General features: G+C 40.9%; 1 protein-coding gene across 2 annotated transcripts in view; it reads left to right on the forward strand.

The window, feature by feature from the left end:
- Window positions 1-16071, forward strand: part of sulf1 (sulfatase 1) — a 97126-nt gene that overhangs the window by 647 nt on the left and 80408 nt on the right. Inside the window, exon 2 of one of the 2 annotated variants that reach the window (XM_049565245.1) lies at window positions 4725-4821. The exons of the other annotated variant lie outside the window; for it this stretch is intronic. The gene's annotated coding sequence lies outside the window, so the exon portion shown is untranslated. The remainder of the gene's footprint in view (window positions 1-4724; window positions 4822-16071) is intronic. 2 annotated transcript variants of the gene reach the window in all.

Raw genomic sequence — 16071 nt, forward strand, 5'->3', positions numbered from 1 at the left:
TTTGAACTGTTTAAACCCCAGGCAGCAGAATGAAAATAGTCTTTGACCATCCTTACCAACACTGTAAACATTGTAAACCAGAAGATATCCATCATTGTTGTGTGGATAGTTGAGGCTGTTAGGTTTGGCAGGGCTTGTGAGGCGTTGAAGGACATACTGCCTGTATTAAACAAGTGTTATGTTGTTTCTCGCTGAAGAGTTTTCCTAACATTTTCAGCTGTTTGCTGTGGCAGATTATTGGCCCTCTCTTTTACAACTACACACAATATAGCCTAGTAGTACAGACATCCATTTATTTAATGCTTTTTCCATAAAGATCAAGGTGTCAATCTCAATTTTTATGATAAATGACATAGAAATGGCTCATCCCCCTTGGTGTGTGTCTGAAAGGAAAAGATCACTATTGGGATTAGCAGACACTTGTATGATCCACTGGAACAACATGTATTTAATGTTGTTCCAAAGAGTTGTTCGGCAAATCCAGAAGGATTACATTGTGGATGGATAAACAGAAATCCCGTTGTGATCTCTGGCTGATTGTGAGGCTTTTCTGTCAAATCTCTATAAAGTCACAGAAGGCTCAGGAGTCTTGAGAATACTCTGCACTTGTAAGGCTCAATTGTGAGACCTCGTTGTGTGAGAACGGTAGTCTGAGCTGTCTTGTCTATATCTCCCTTTTCTTTCTCACAGACTAATTTATGGTTCTTCTCCCTGACCATGATGTGGTCAGTGTTCCAGACGCTTGGGGATCTTTTCAAAGACTGGGCTGTATGTGTGTTACACATTGGCAGGCCTTGTGGTGGGTGAGGCTTAGACCTGGGTCAGATGACTCATCCAAACTCGGTGCTTGTCTCTGGTTCCAGGACTCTTTGTGCTCATATTAGTCTTATTATTGTTTCAATTGCAAAGGATCTAATCTTGGTCTAGTGGTGCACCCATGTCTTGGAAATGTTTGCGTTTGCTTGTGTGGATGTGTTTTATTTCTGTCTGGAGTGGATTGAAACAAAATATTGTGTCAGGCACTGTTAACCTGATCGTATGTATACCTATTGTCAAACTGCTTTGTCTCTATCCATCCAACTCAACCTCCCTCAGGGTAATGTGGAACACCTCCACTGCTGCAGTTATACTTGGATTTTGTTTCACTGTCAGAGCTGATGGTTTCACTATCCTGTGCTCCAAAAGCACCAACGATCCCTCTGGATCTCTGCTCTTTTATGTTTTCATTTACATATAAAGTTGCAGTGGATTTATTGAGTCTGCACATGGCTTTTTATTCAAGCGGTGATTTATTACACAATCTCATGCAGCTTTATTCTAATTGGCTGCCAGCAAGCTTTTTTATGCTTTCACCAATTTATCAAAGCCTTCTGCCAGAGGCTGCTGGTGGATGACTGGGTAAGATTTATCTGTGGAAACTTAATCCTTCACCTCACCTTTATAGATTCACGCTCATTTACTCAATGTAGCAAATATATATAAGTTTTTGCCCTCATACCAAACATAAAAAAACATTTTCATAACTGATTTCCTTTGTGATAGTTATTGTGTCAATCCAGATGCCTCATAGTCCATGTGTTTGCTCCTCTGTTTGATTCTCCGTGACCAAACATGATCAGAGAACATTCAGCCAACATCAGTTCTCTCACCAGATGCTAATTGGATTCATATTCCAGTAAAAGTGTTGTCATGTCACTGTCTCCCTTTGTTGAAGACGGGCAATAAATATTTGTGGGATGTCAGACAGAGAGATTTCAAGGATGAAATGATAATAAATTGCCAGGTCTAACTTGCCAGAATACATAAAATGGTATATATTATGACCTTGGGTGTAATAAGAATTGGTTCTCTTAGATAAACATTTGCTAATCATTTTGCCACATCTGCCGCTTTTGTGGCTTTATTATGTCTACCCTCAGCAAAACCATGCTATCACAAGTACAACTGTACCCCCCATTGCCTGTGCAGAAACACTAATTTGAAAGTGAGCGTATTCTATTCTTACTGTAATGAATCATAAAGCAATTTAAGGGATAATTTGCCGACTTTTAAAAACTTCCCTCCACCTAACCAGTGGCCAGATCTCTGCTTAACTCACAGCTCCGATCAGATTGGATTTCAGTGGCTCTAGGGCTGTTGCATTCTGTTACAGCATTTCCTATTTCTTGCCTTAAATGTTTTCAGAAACATATTTTAGCTGGTCCATTGTTTCTGGTGCAACGCTGGTGGTGATGATGTATCACCCACCAGCTTTTTGGTCTGATGCGGTGCAGTGCATTCTGGTAGTTAAAGGTTTTGTACCTCTTGAGCAAAAGCAAATGTCACAGCCCTTTATCTCTGTTGTCTCTGGTCATGTAGTACCAATTTCAGAAGTATTTGCATCTATGCACTGCGCAGACAGCCCTGTTTTATGAAAAGACCATCTTTTCAGCAGTGAAATATTTCTTTAAGCAGTTAAAATTACAGGTGCCAGATAACCCATTGCTTTATCCTCCTAATACAATAACTGGGAAAGCGGCAGAAATTATATTGAATCATTTGATCTGGCAACAAAGGCTCTTTTGGTAGTGTTGGTGTTACTTCATCAGGGCTCCACGGGACAGCGTGCAGTAAAAGGGTGGAGTAGGACTGAGTGATGATGCTGTTACTGGCCAGTCGGGAGGGGAGGAGCTGCGAGATCGGCTCTTTTCAATAAACTCAAATGGATCTGTGACCACGGGAGAGTAGAAAATGTCTGTGCTAATGCCAGAAGAAGTTTGATTGCTTTAAGCTGCCTCACACCTGCTGCTTCTTTTCTCTCTGTTCCTCTCCTCTCTCCTCTAGTATCATGTCTCTTAGTTGGCAAGTAGTATATGAGTGGCCTTTTGTTGCCTTTCTTTTTGCACATACTTGTCATCAGCATTAGCCTCAGTCAGTTGACGATGGTTAAGGGCCACTGGCTTAAAGGTCATAGCAGGGGGAATGGCAAAGGACAGATTAATTGTCGCAGTGTGAGTAACATTGGAAGTGTTTGGTTCTCTTCCTCTCCAATCACCAAGATGACGCTGTTTCCCCTCATCAAAGACTCCTGCTGCCAAGAGTCTGATCTCAGTTTCCCAGCAATGCAATGCGAAATGGAATTATACAGGGGTCACGATACATTAGTTTCAGCTCGGTAGAACGGAAGCATGATGGACGGGCCGGAACATTAACAAGTCACATTTGTTGTTGTGACGGAGTTTGTCGTGATTTGAGAAGATGTTGAGAGTATCAACATGACAAAGAAGATGAATTCCCTGCACTTTTTTTATGGCAGAGCTAGGATGATATTCTGTGTCTGAGTCATAAGTGTTTTTGCTCTGGCTGCACAGAATGCTTTCCATTTTCTGGGTTTCAGCTTTATGATTTTGAACAAAGAATGATTGAATGTCTATACCAGCTGTCCTAGATAGTTTTTTTTTCCACTATAACCACCCTAAGGACAGCTTAAACCTCCTTTTTATTTAGGGCCATTTCAATCAAAAGGTTGTAAATGTAATGTTTATCCAAACTGAGTACCTCTGAAACCTCATCAGGCCGTTTGAACCACGGGAATAGAGTTGCCTCAAATGAAAATGTTGTGTCAGAAGGTTACACAGCAGGTAAGCTACCTCAACCACCGGCCTTGGAACATTTTTGCAGCCACACAGTGTTTTGTCTGCTATTAAGTAGGGACCACAAAGATCTAGGGAAGTGGGTAAAAAAGTGGTTAAATCTTATGAAATTCTGTAACCTGTAAGTGTGAGTCTGTACAATACATACTGTAGGGTATGCATGCAGTCGGACTTTATAGTACCCTAGTATTCTCACTGGTGTCAGCACAAGAGCGAACATGAAAATAAAATGGATTTATTGGGTAAGAGGGAAACACCAGTTTGTGGTATCCAAAGCAACTTTGTGCTGATTGGGTAGAAACATTATCACCATTATATAGAATGTATTTAACGTGGGTTCTGAACTTTCATAGAGAGCATGTCCACTAGTCCAAAAGGCCATCTCATTTGAAGTCCTGTAATGTAAAACTTACTGAAAGGTCTGGCCACTTTATCATTTACAGCCTTGAAAATCTCTCTCTTAACCACCGCTCTATAATGATCCATTCAGTTGTGACCTGAATGGATAAGTTTACATTAACAACATTAAACAGGCATTTATCAAGTGATTCAGTCCTGGACCTGAACACAAGCCATAACCTGTTTTCATGACAAGCAAATTATTTCAAGACTACTAGCTGATGACTTCTGTGTACTGACTGTTCTGTTCTGTCTCCTCATAATGGTTCCCATTACACGATCAGCTCTCTGAATCATCCTTTGTGTCTTGCATCATATCAGCGGGGCCAAATCTGCCTGTAAAATCCCCCTTTAAATTGCTTTTTGATATTTATTGGCTCATCTAAAAGAGGGGCTGGTGAATGAATGAAGAGAAATCATTGATAACTGAACAATTTTAGTGTTCCTCTATGATGTCAGTGACTGTTTAGCTCATGGTTGGACTAAGTACCCTGAAGATTCTTTTAAGTCTAGGCCAAACAATGAGGGGTTTTGGGCTGATACTGGTTTCTGTGATAGGCTTCCATTAAGGCTGAGTGGTGCTTGGAACTTGCCAATAGTTTTGAGGGAAAAAAATAAAGAAGAGCAACTAGAGAAAAGAAGAGGTTGTTGAAAAATGTATCTCGCCAGCAGCTGTGGTCTTTTTTTCCTCAGATCAAACAGGGAGATCAAGGAGTGAAGACGTGTGAGGAGGTTGAACTGTGCCAGCCCTCCACAAGAGGGCACAGATGATGTTGCTGAAGGAGCCTAAGTAAGTATCCTCCCTGGAGTGTTTCTGATGACATGCCTAGTTGGTAAGACCCTTCATGTTGAGCCCTGGCCTGGCTCTGGCCATTAATCTCCCGTTGTTATAAATCACATTTCTAGTTTCTGCTGAAAGACTGAAAATCCAGTGGTTACAGAAGTAGTTCAATTTCCACTTAAACACACAACTTTGGCAGGTGACAGGAGTGAATATATATACAGGTTATCTTTACAGTCTCTGTTTGTGAGTGTGAAATTATAGGGTGCACCATCCTTTCAGGGGACTACAATGTAAAGGCTACAAAGTGATTTCAGAAAATACCATGGGCAGAAGTGAGGCTCGAGGCAGTTTTTGACAGCTTAGTATAAAAGTTTCCCATTTCCTCTTAATACTAGTAAGCTATTTTCATATAGATCATTATCATAAATCAAAAGTTTGCCTCAAGGGGCTTGTGATTATTATGCTTATTGTTAAGCAGAGCCACTAAAGCTTTTTTTGTGACTGCTAAACACCTTCCCATCACTTACTAGAGTCATTTAAACAGTCTAATGTTTTTTAATAATGGAAAGCATAATACTTGTTGCTAATAAGTCACTGTAATAAGAGCACCAGTTGATCAGCAGATAATGATCTGCCACGTTTTATCAAGCTGACATGCCAAGAATTCAGTGGTTCAGGCTACTCTAATTATTTCCTGAATTTCTTTGTCTTTCATGTTTGCAAACTAAATGGCTTTGGTTTTCTGAGTGTTGACATTTAAAATGATTACATGATTAATTGATTAAGGAAATAATTGCCAGATTAATCAATAATCAAAGTAATCAGCTCTAATGCTGGTTTCACATGGAATCTGGGAGACAGTAGACAGCAAACTGGATGCCATTTTAGTGAACAAGAGCAAGAATGTAAAATCAGGTGAGCCTGGCAGAGTATACTGGAAATGGTAACGGCAGACGGCAAGTTGAAATATTTTAAGTTTTTGCTGTCCTCTGCGACTCAACAGTTCCAGAAAAATTACATTAAATGATAAATACGAAATATTTTATTCAGTGTATTTTGTTCAATTCTTTCAATACAGCATCACCGTCGCAACATATTGTCATGCGTGTTTTCTTTTATCATCTTGCCATTCTGTCGGACTGTTCAAAAACTGTTTTGCATTTACCATCTGCCTGATTCCATGTGAACACAGCATTATTCCTACGAAGTATCAAACCTAGTCAAACTGAGGTACTTTATCTCATTTAAGACTTCCTGTAAGTATTTACTTTGAGATCTTTTACCACTTATGACTTTCATCTCAGCATAATTTGGTTAATTTTAACCAAGTTTCTTTGATGGTTGTTCACCTATTCAGCCAAGTAAAAGTATGTTAGCAGTCAGTTGCTCTTGAGACAATCAGTTACTCTGATTATTCTTGTATTTCCTTAGTTGGTCAACTGGAATTGAAACTCCAAGGTGTAAAAAAACATTGGTGCTAGAAGAGTTTTACTTAGCCATGTTTTCCATTTATGAATAAAGGTTTAAGTATCTAGAATTTTTTTTCCCTTCCTTGTCAGATTTACTGCCGCTCTGCTTTGCTGAGCAGGTTGTGAAGCGAGACTATGAAGTGATCATCACAGCATCACCTGCCCTTCAGTGCTGGATGTCAGACGCTGACACGGAAGAGCAGTCGGGGTTTGATTTACAGGAACATGTGGTCTGGGCTGCTGTTTGTCCTTGCAGTTGGTGTGCTATTACAGAGCCTTCGACTCTGTAGATAGCCCCATATGGTGCAAAAGACATCTGAAGTTGTCTTACTGTGTCTGGAGTTTTGCTTGGAATGAAAGGCGGATAGAGTGGTTTGTTCTAGGGATGGGAATTTAACGGACTAACCCCTAGTTGACATCAAAGACAATAATCGTTAAAACTAAAATTGATGCTTTGAATTTATTTGTCCTTTAAATAACATCAGAACATATTATCATCCCTAGTGTTTTTCACTGCAGCATGGTGTTAAAATTGATTGTTTGAACTTTTGTCATCGCTTTGCCTTTCCTCAGTTTATCTAAACATGCTATTCTCTTGGGAGGCGGAAACCTTTCTTTACATTTAAAAAATGTAGTATAGTTAGACATTTGAATCCTGCATGTGCCATACTATTAGCCTCCTTTTCCCCATAAACCTAATTGATACCTATGGCTAGTGAAGTGTAAACAGACAGGCAGCTGGTGAGACAGCCATGTGTCTTGGATAGAACAGCCACCCAGCCCATAATGTAGTGCAGTTTGGATTGTTCACTCCCTCTTCTGTGGCTGTCAGGGCCGAACAGAGGCAAGGAGACGACCACACAAAGGAAATATTTGTCCAATCTGTCCAAGCAAACTCCCCAATTGAGGACTGAACTTTCCCATCGCATTGCTCTGTGCCTGTGTGACATGTAATTGGAAGAGGGACGATGCTTTGAACTGAAAAGGAGGCAGCCTTTGCATTTAAAAACAGTTGGGAGGTGTAATGGCCACTGACAAATTATGCACCTGTTCCATTAAAGTTTGACCTGGTCAAAATCCAACATATGAAGATATATTTAGGTATTATGATGATGAAGTCGAGCTTAGACTAAACAATAGATTGGCAGCACTTTCAAAGCTCCTTTTGCTTCTTAACAAAACATTTAAAGTTACAAGAGGAATATTGGAGATAAAAAGAAATTGGTTTTCGACCACACTTACTTGCATTAATGTTTATCTGGAGATCTTAAATACGTTATTTTAAAACACCACATTAAAGAATTTTTTGTCTTTTTTCTAAATAAGCCAAGTCTGTATGTCTCGACAATGATTACCATATGCAAACATCAAAAATATCCTCATTGCTCCGTAGTTGAAGCCTTGCCATTTAAACACAATGTTTTCAAAGTGCCACGGTCCATAGATCTCTCCACTGTTCAGAAAATGGGGTTTCCTCCTGTCAGTATCTCCAGGCTTCCCAGACGGCTTTGCTACCAGCGTCACAAAGAGCCAGGAAGTCTCGTTCTGTGTACGAATACTAAAACGTTTATCTCTCTCAATTCATGAGAGAGTGTTGGGTCTGCTGTCAGGAGCCCTGATGCAGTATGTGTGTGTGTAGGTTCAAATGGTTTGCCAGTGTGAAGTGAAAAGGGTTGCCAGGGTGGTGAAAGCAAGCTGTTTGCTCATGTCCAGACCCGCAGAATGGATGAGGACACAGATGGGATTTCTCTCTGGTGGACTTTTCTTCTGACCTAGCCCCACCATGTTTGGAGAGACATGGAAACCTCGGCTAGAATGGACAGGCATCTTATTGAATGAGGGAAGACTTAAGGCTTTCACCCAGCATTATCTGAATAGGATGTGGGAGACAGGCAGCAAAAGTAGTGTGTGGAGATGGGGGGTTTGTTGAGATGAGGTCAATATAATGTGAATGGCCCATGCTGTCACCAGTTCTTATGTGCCTATGACTTCGGGAATGAAAACATGTTTTTAGATACAAGTGAACCTACTGACCATGCCCCTGTGTGTCTAGAGCATCTGGTAGATTGATATGAAATGGTGGTCTGTACCACAGTTGTCTGATACAACTCAAGCAAGTCCAGGCCTTGCCCTCTGAGGCTCCTTATAGCTGCAGTACCATAAAACTTCAAAGCCTGGACCAAAGAAATCATCTGGGTTTGTTTCTCTCCATGCCGAGCACTTCTGCTTTTCTCTTGAGAACCATGAGGGGATTCACAGCAGCACATTTTCAAAGGGAAACAATGTGCATCTCTAAGAATTGCATCCAAGAAACAGTCCATGGCGTAATGCAGAGGTCAACTACAGTTTATCTGAGGTTAACAACAGTACGCTGTAATAGAGTGCCACGCCAATGTTCTGATGGTCCAAAATTCCAAAGCCCTGTTAGTCTGAAAAATGTCCCATTGGACTGAAATGCGTCTGACAGCCCATTATCCCAAAAACAACCTAATTTATCCAAAATCCTGTTTCTCTGTTCTCTGTTTCCCAAAAGGCATTTGAGCCACTATTTCCAGTTGTTTTCACCAACCCTTAGCGGCGTTACCAGCAGCGTTTTAACCACTGAACCAGGGTGTTTTTCCCAGAATTGTCCCTGATTTCCACCATCTTTTGTGCCACCCAACATGGGTGTTTAAAGCCAAAACATTAGGGGTGTAACGGTACACAAAAATCACGGTTCGGTACGTACCTCGGTACACAAGTCACGGTTCGTTTTTTTTCGGTACAGTAATGAAAAAAATAGACAACTATTAAATATCTTTTACTTATTGGTAACCTTATTAAAACATACCACCACGGCAGTTAACTCTTTTTACACAATTTTTGAATGAAACAAATATATATATATAATCCTCCTTTTTCACATTGTTTGAATGAAAATAGAAATACAGCATAAAAGTCAAAAATAAAATCCTGCTGTTTTTTTAACACATTTTTTGAATGAAAAAATATAAATATACATTTCTGCTTTAATAGTTTTACTCAATTAAAATAAAAAGTATAGTGCAGCTGGTCAGCTTTAAAGCCTGCTCAGATTCAGTTTTACTAGGAACTTACTTAGCTTTCCCACTTTGTTAAAGTGCAGTAAACAAAACATGCTTATATCTAAAGTGCAGCTTAAACAATTTTACTCAGCTCCAATGGCATTGGTTATTTCTTTAGCGTGATGGTCAGGGAAACGCTCTTTCTTTTTAAACGACGACGATATCATAGTTTGCACCAGATTGCTTTTTCTAGTCGTGCCGGTTAACACGACACATTTACCAAAGCATTGTTGACAAATGTAATGTATCAGGTGTTTATAGAAATGTATCATTCTAGCATTTTTTTTACTGCAGGGGGGGGATAACTGGATATTGGAGATATGGGCTTTTGGTCCAATGGGACATTTATAGCCTAGTTCTTCGGAATTTTGGATTGTTGGAACAACAAGCAGTCCCCATTATAGGAGAAAGAGTGCTGAAACAGTTTTTCAGTGACGAGTATACTGATCTTTTCCACCACATGATGACATATCTATATTGCTTTTAAAAGAAAAAAGGTATGGGAAAATACAGGCGTTGGTTGTGTTGGCCTCACATCACCTAGAAATACTATCAACCCATCCATTATCTTAAATTTCTTTCCTTGTCTCGGTAGGAAATTCTGCTCGGAATAGGTAAAAGTTTCATATCTACCAAAGCATGCTTGATGTGTCACTTTGTCATATGTTAGGTGTTCGTCATTTGCTTTTTGTCTGGTCTCATGCCTGGGACTAATTTGCTGTTGGAGACCCTGCCAGGAGCTAAATGATCCAGACAGAAAGTTCCCTTTTTCATGATAAGGTGGCAAGTTCAGCAGAGAAAATGTGGATTTGTTGCGAGTCACTTTTTAAGATCAGATTTCAAAGATACATTAGCACAGAGGTAGTGGTGTTGTGTACGTTACACTAAGCCAGTTGACACAGCATCAGGTACTCATGGGATATCTTCTTCTGATACAAAAGTTAATCCTCAGCTAACCAAAAGCACCAACTTTAGTTTAAATCACTAGCTCTTTTGGTATTTACAAGGATGATTCTGGTGTTTAAATACAGTAACTCCCAGTGCTTGCTCATTGGGAGTGAGTTACTGCACCAGGTGAAGGAGTTTGCGTATCTCATGATCTGGTTCAAGAGTAGAGTATAATGGGGGTGGATGAGTGGGGGGAGGGGCTCTGTGGTGCAGTAGTGAGTTGCTGACAGGTGTGGCATGACCAGGGCTGAAAGGTCAAGAAAGTTTCTATAACAATACAGGTCTGGAACTGCCTCTGGAAACATGCAAGTTTGATAGAACGAGCAACCCACAGCGCTCCTATTCTTGTCTACAGTGTACTTAGCATTCATATTACCGAGATGAGTTTTCAGTTTATGGTGTCTTCGTCTTTTGGGAATTTTCCCCATCTCTTGTTTTTTAATAATATTCATGCATGTGTTTGTTCATTTAGCAATGTAATATATATTTTATAGGTGTATATTAATGCACCTTCTGTTCACAGTGGTAGTTGATTTGACTTTGGCGGACTTTGGTTGAATGACTTACGACCATCAGAGATGAAACTAATAGCTGATTTCTTTAGATGGACATTGAATGAAATGTAATGCAGGGTATTAACAGCCGTTGTCAGTTCAAGTGAAAGCATCTGCTTTCAGTTTAAAATCAAGATCAAGGGAAATTTGTCGTGGACATAAAGGCTCCCACATAAAAATACATACTGCACAAACAGACATAAAGCGCATAGCACAGACAAGTGCAAACATTAAGTGCATTAAAATGTGTGCAGTTCCGCCCCTCAATTCACACCCGCCATATGCACACAGTTGAGGAGATTTATTGACAGAGGGATGAAAGAGTTTTTATACATATTTGGGTATCTCACTCTGGAATAATAGGAACCCTGTAGTGTCTAGCTAATGGGAGCAGTTTGTATTCTGAGTACAGGACTTGTAAGGGGTCTGCAATAAATGTCCTAGCCTGTACCTATAGTCTTTTCAAAGAGCATTTGAAGGTGGTGTTAGTTCGGGATGTGCAAGAGAGCAACAGATGCCGTCACAGAAATATTGGCACCTATCATTTAATAGAGAAACTAGAGGATTCAGAAAATCAGTAGCTCTGAAATTTTGCATCGTCTCAGGTTTCCAGGATATTAGCAATGTTGCCTACATATGTCTCAACCACTGCAACAAGAAATACAGATTCATTCAGATTCACCCATTCATTCTCATCTAAGACATTGCTACTGAAAAACCCCAGTTGACAGCAGAGGTGAGATGTACGTTAGACCTAGTGGAACAGAACTTTGTTTCAGAAGTGCAGAATGGGCATATTAACATCGGGTTAAACCAACATTTGGAATGGGAGTGACGCCAGGATCATTAGAGAGCAAGAGCGAGCGCTGGGCAGGGTCAGGTTACATGTTGTCGACCCCAGACCTGCCCTCAACCTGTCTGTCAGAGGAGAGGAGAGTGAGTAAAGACGAGGAGAAGGAATAAAAGACTGAGTGACACGTTTTGACACACAAGCTGTGCTCAGTGGCGTCCATTCAGCTGGATGCTGTTGCTTACTTTGGCGGTAGAGAGCTTAATCAGATCTGATGGTTGTATTATTATTAACCAAAATGTGTGTGTGCTCTCAGCGTCTTTGGAGAGCTTGCTGCCAGTTAGATTTTCGAAACCGAACCATCTGGTGATGTGTTTTCCTCGTGATTTCTGCAGTAAAATCAGTCAAGGTCCAACTAATTTAACATACAGTAGTTCATGGTCATTTTTATCCAGTGAAAGAAAAGTAATATTGCAATATGGATCAACATTATGTCAGTGATTTGTTACCCCAAATTCAACACTGGGCTGTCTGTGGCCTGGATGTGACATCATCCAGGGAGGTGAACCCAGCCCTGGGTCAGGCCCTAATGAGACCCACAGAAGAGTCATTACAGTCAGTGGGAGAAAGTTAGACTGTTGAGAGTAGCAAACCGCCGGGTGGAGCAGCCCCCCTCCCCTCTCCCTCCGTTCCTGCTCCAACCTCCCCCCATCCTCCTCTTCCACCAGCTGGCTAACAGATGGAAGGACCTGTTGGCCAAGAAAGTGAAGGAGAAGACGGGAATGTGGGCGAGGAGGGGAAAAAAATTCAGTGACAGATATATTGAATGATAAGCAAATTTGCGGATGCTTGAATCAGAGCGTGGGGAGCACTTACATATTTTTCTCCTTCATCGTGGACGAGTGTGACAAGTGTGTGTGTGCAGAGGGGACATTTGGCTGGGGTCGCTGATTGGGTTATGCAATGTTAGCGTTTGGTGTGTTTTGTTTACAGGACTTGTGAAATGGAGGAAGTCAGATTGTGCGGGGGAAGGTGATGAGTATGTCAGAGGATGGAAGACAGAGTGGGTACAGGCTGTGCAACGTGCGGCCTTGATACGTGTGTGTGTGTGTGTTTTTTTGCATTTGTGGTCAGGGAGCGCTGCAGTCAAAATGGTATCTGTCCTGCTGTTATTTACCTTCCAGGCCCTGCAGAGAGGAAACCGATGGGTGTGGTGGGATCAACAGGGACTTGTCCTCCTAGATTTATACAAACACCACCTCCTCAGATCGGCTGAGAGTTTGCTCTGTGTGTGTGTGTGTGTGTGTGTGTGTGTGTGTTATTGAGTACAAGATTTTTAAGCTGTATGCACAGGTGGTAGCAATGGAAAAGGAAGTCAGGTCCCAGTTAAACTGCTGTCTGTTGGTTTTGCTGTCAGTAGATATATAGTACCTTTTTTATGATATTTGTAAAGTTCTATAAAAAGTAAGATACAGGTATTGATAAAGTATCTTTTAGCAACCATTTTCTGTTTGCTGTGAACAAGCCTTCAAATATAATGAATGACTTCATGTTGGCCTTTTAAGAGCCAGTTGTAACCTATCAAAATATTTTGAATGTAATAGATTTATGGTTTTATTACCACGAGACGGCAGGCACGCTTTTCTTAATAAATGACAAGTTTGAAACACCTGAAGAAACACTTTCTTACTAGCGCTGACAAAGCTGTGCGCTTAATCACTGTCGATTTTATCTGCATTGTTTCAATAGGACTAATGTGCATTTTGTTGTCAAAATAAACCTCCTGCCACTGATGGAGAGACACATTAGTACATTGTTGCCGTGCTTGTTTTTGTTTCCTGTGAAACTCTTGTCTCGTTATATATCACGCAGCTATAAATGAAAGCTGGAGGCAGTGTGATTATGTTATGATTTTCATTTTATCTTAATTATCTTCCAAGCAACAGAAAACATTGTTTTTTAGTCTTTTATTGATAATTTCATTGCTGTTTTTTAGAGCTCCGTTGTCTTCTATTCATACTTCAAGAAGTAATAATACAATAACTGATCTGATTTGATCAGGGTGCTAGTGCTCCCCTAAAACTGTTTAACATTAAGATGTTAAAGGGTGACATCTGCCCTGATGACTTAACACTCGGGCGATGTTATTTCTGTTATTTCCTGTCTCAATGCCTGTTTACACCTGGTATTAACAGCGCTTAATACAAGTGTAAACGACCACAGAGAAACATTGTGATCCAATCAAACAGCTGTCTGAGACATCTAAGACGCATTTGACCATCTATCTTTTGTTGGGATAATGCTAAAGTCAAAAAGTCCAGACCAAAGATTCACAATAAGATGGGTTGAAACAGGCAACTACTTGCAATGCGCCATGCTGCCGGTTCACACCAATGCAACTAGATGAGACGATGTATCATCTGTATGCAACAACTCTCTGTACTTTCGTTCTGATTCCCAACTTTTCAGGCTTATTTTGTTGCTGAATATAATTTGTAGCTTCTTAAAGCTATAGTGCGTAACTTCTGTCGCTCCCCCAGCGGATAATGCGTTATTACAACAAATAAGCTGGCACTTCCATGTACACAGAGTAACACTTGCCACACACCGTGTACAGAGTAACACTCACCACACACCGTGTACACAGTGCTACACAACGTGGCAAACACCAGGCTGCTAACATTACATTATGTTCATAGCACCATTTCCAAGAAAATAATAAAGTACTAGGTCCAGTACATGTAACAGCAACACATACTACTCATAATATAATTAGAAACCAAGTCACTTATTTATCCAACAGCAGCAAGGCAACATCCTTGTCTGCCCTCAGCCCAATTTCTTCCTTCAGGTCTCTCCACCGAGGAAAAGCGATGCCAATACAAATCCTTTTTTGCCTTCTCCGTCGGTCACTTTCCTTCTTTGCTAATAGACCTTCAGCCGAACGTCCAGGCTTTTTCTTTGTGGTAGGATCCACTTCTGAACCGTGTCTTGGCCGCTTCTTTGGGTTCTCCGCCATGTTGTTTTCTCTTTCTGCCTGCGCTCTACCTCTTGCTATGAGACTCTCCGCTCTTCCTCCCCCTCCCTTCTTGTTGTGAGGTAAAACGCGGCATTTCTTGTGCGCCAGCGCGGGAATGTCGCCAGTCGACACGCTAACTAAAAATGATATATATTGAAAAATACCGCGAGATGTTAGAGGAGCCGATCGGCTTAATAGGCATTGTGTCATCTCCTCTAGTAGTGGCTTGGGTGAAACGGACATTTACGGACATGTAGAAGTTACGCACTATAGCTTTAAAATATGTATGAGGCTAGAGATTTTGAGATACTGGCTACAGTTGCATTTGTAGTAGTGATGAAACAATAAAAAACAAAACAAATTGAGCATCAGATGAACTGTATTCATAACAAATACGCCCCAATAATAACCACCGGCAATTAATCAGTCAACGAGAATGTGTGTGTGTTGGCAGGGCATAAGCAAATACAGTGAGCAGCAGCAGCGACCCACCGTCCGACACTGGCACACCGTGAGGACGGAAACCAAGGGCTCTGCGGAGATGGAGCATCGCTGCAGCAAGCACACATGCCACCTGCAGTCATTTTGACTTGGACAGTAGGCTTCTCTACAAACCGATTGGCTGTAGAAACAGGTGATGAGCCAGTGGCAATTTGACCAGCAGAGTTGCAGGTGACTCCATCAGCCAGTTTGAGTCAAGCTCAGACCGGCCAATTCACGCTGCTGCAACTTTTCTCTGCAGATCGATGCAGGATGGGGTGGTTGTTTTTGGTGACGGTGGGCTCTAATTTGCCCACTTTACGAGTTACGAGTTGGACAGAGTGTTTCATTTCTGTCTATTGTTTTGCCCCATGGAAGGAGACATGTTAAATTTTGCTCACAGTGATATCTCGCTAAAGTGACTGGCAAGCCTGCTAGAGTGTGGACTTATTAACCGTGTGCAGGCCCGTTTGACCTCCTAGCATTTAAGCGATATTGACAGTAATGAAACCAGAACACAAGTATTCTGCTAGAGACGTATGATAGACACAGGTGTGAATGACGATGTGTCTTGGCTGTCTTCTTGTGTTTGGATCACCCAAGTGCGTATTAATACCCGGTATAAACAGACTCTGAGAATAATCCTCAGTGATTGTTTTTGTCTTCCATCCTGCATGCAGATGCTCATAAACAAAGGGAATTAATTTGTTGTGTAGGTCCCACAGCGTTAACATATTTTTGTGTGCCTTGAACAAAGAAGAATCAAGTTACATGCCTCAACTATGCTAACTAATTATATTGTTTAAAACAACTGAAATTGAATCTTGAAACCTTAATCTAATAGTTGCAATGTTTTCCTTAGTTATTCATGGCTCACTCAACCACATTAAGTAGGACAAATCTTAGAAAACAA

The sequence above is a fragment of the Epinephelus fuscoguttatus genome, linkage group LG21 (assembly GCF_011397635.1).
Source record: "Epinephelus fuscoguttatus linkage group LG21, E.fuscoguttatus.final_Chr_v1".
In the NCBI taxonomy this organism is placed as follows: domain Eukaryota; kingdom Metazoa; phylum Chordata; class Actinopteri; order Perciformes; family Serranidae; genus Epinephelus; species Epinephelus fuscoguttatus.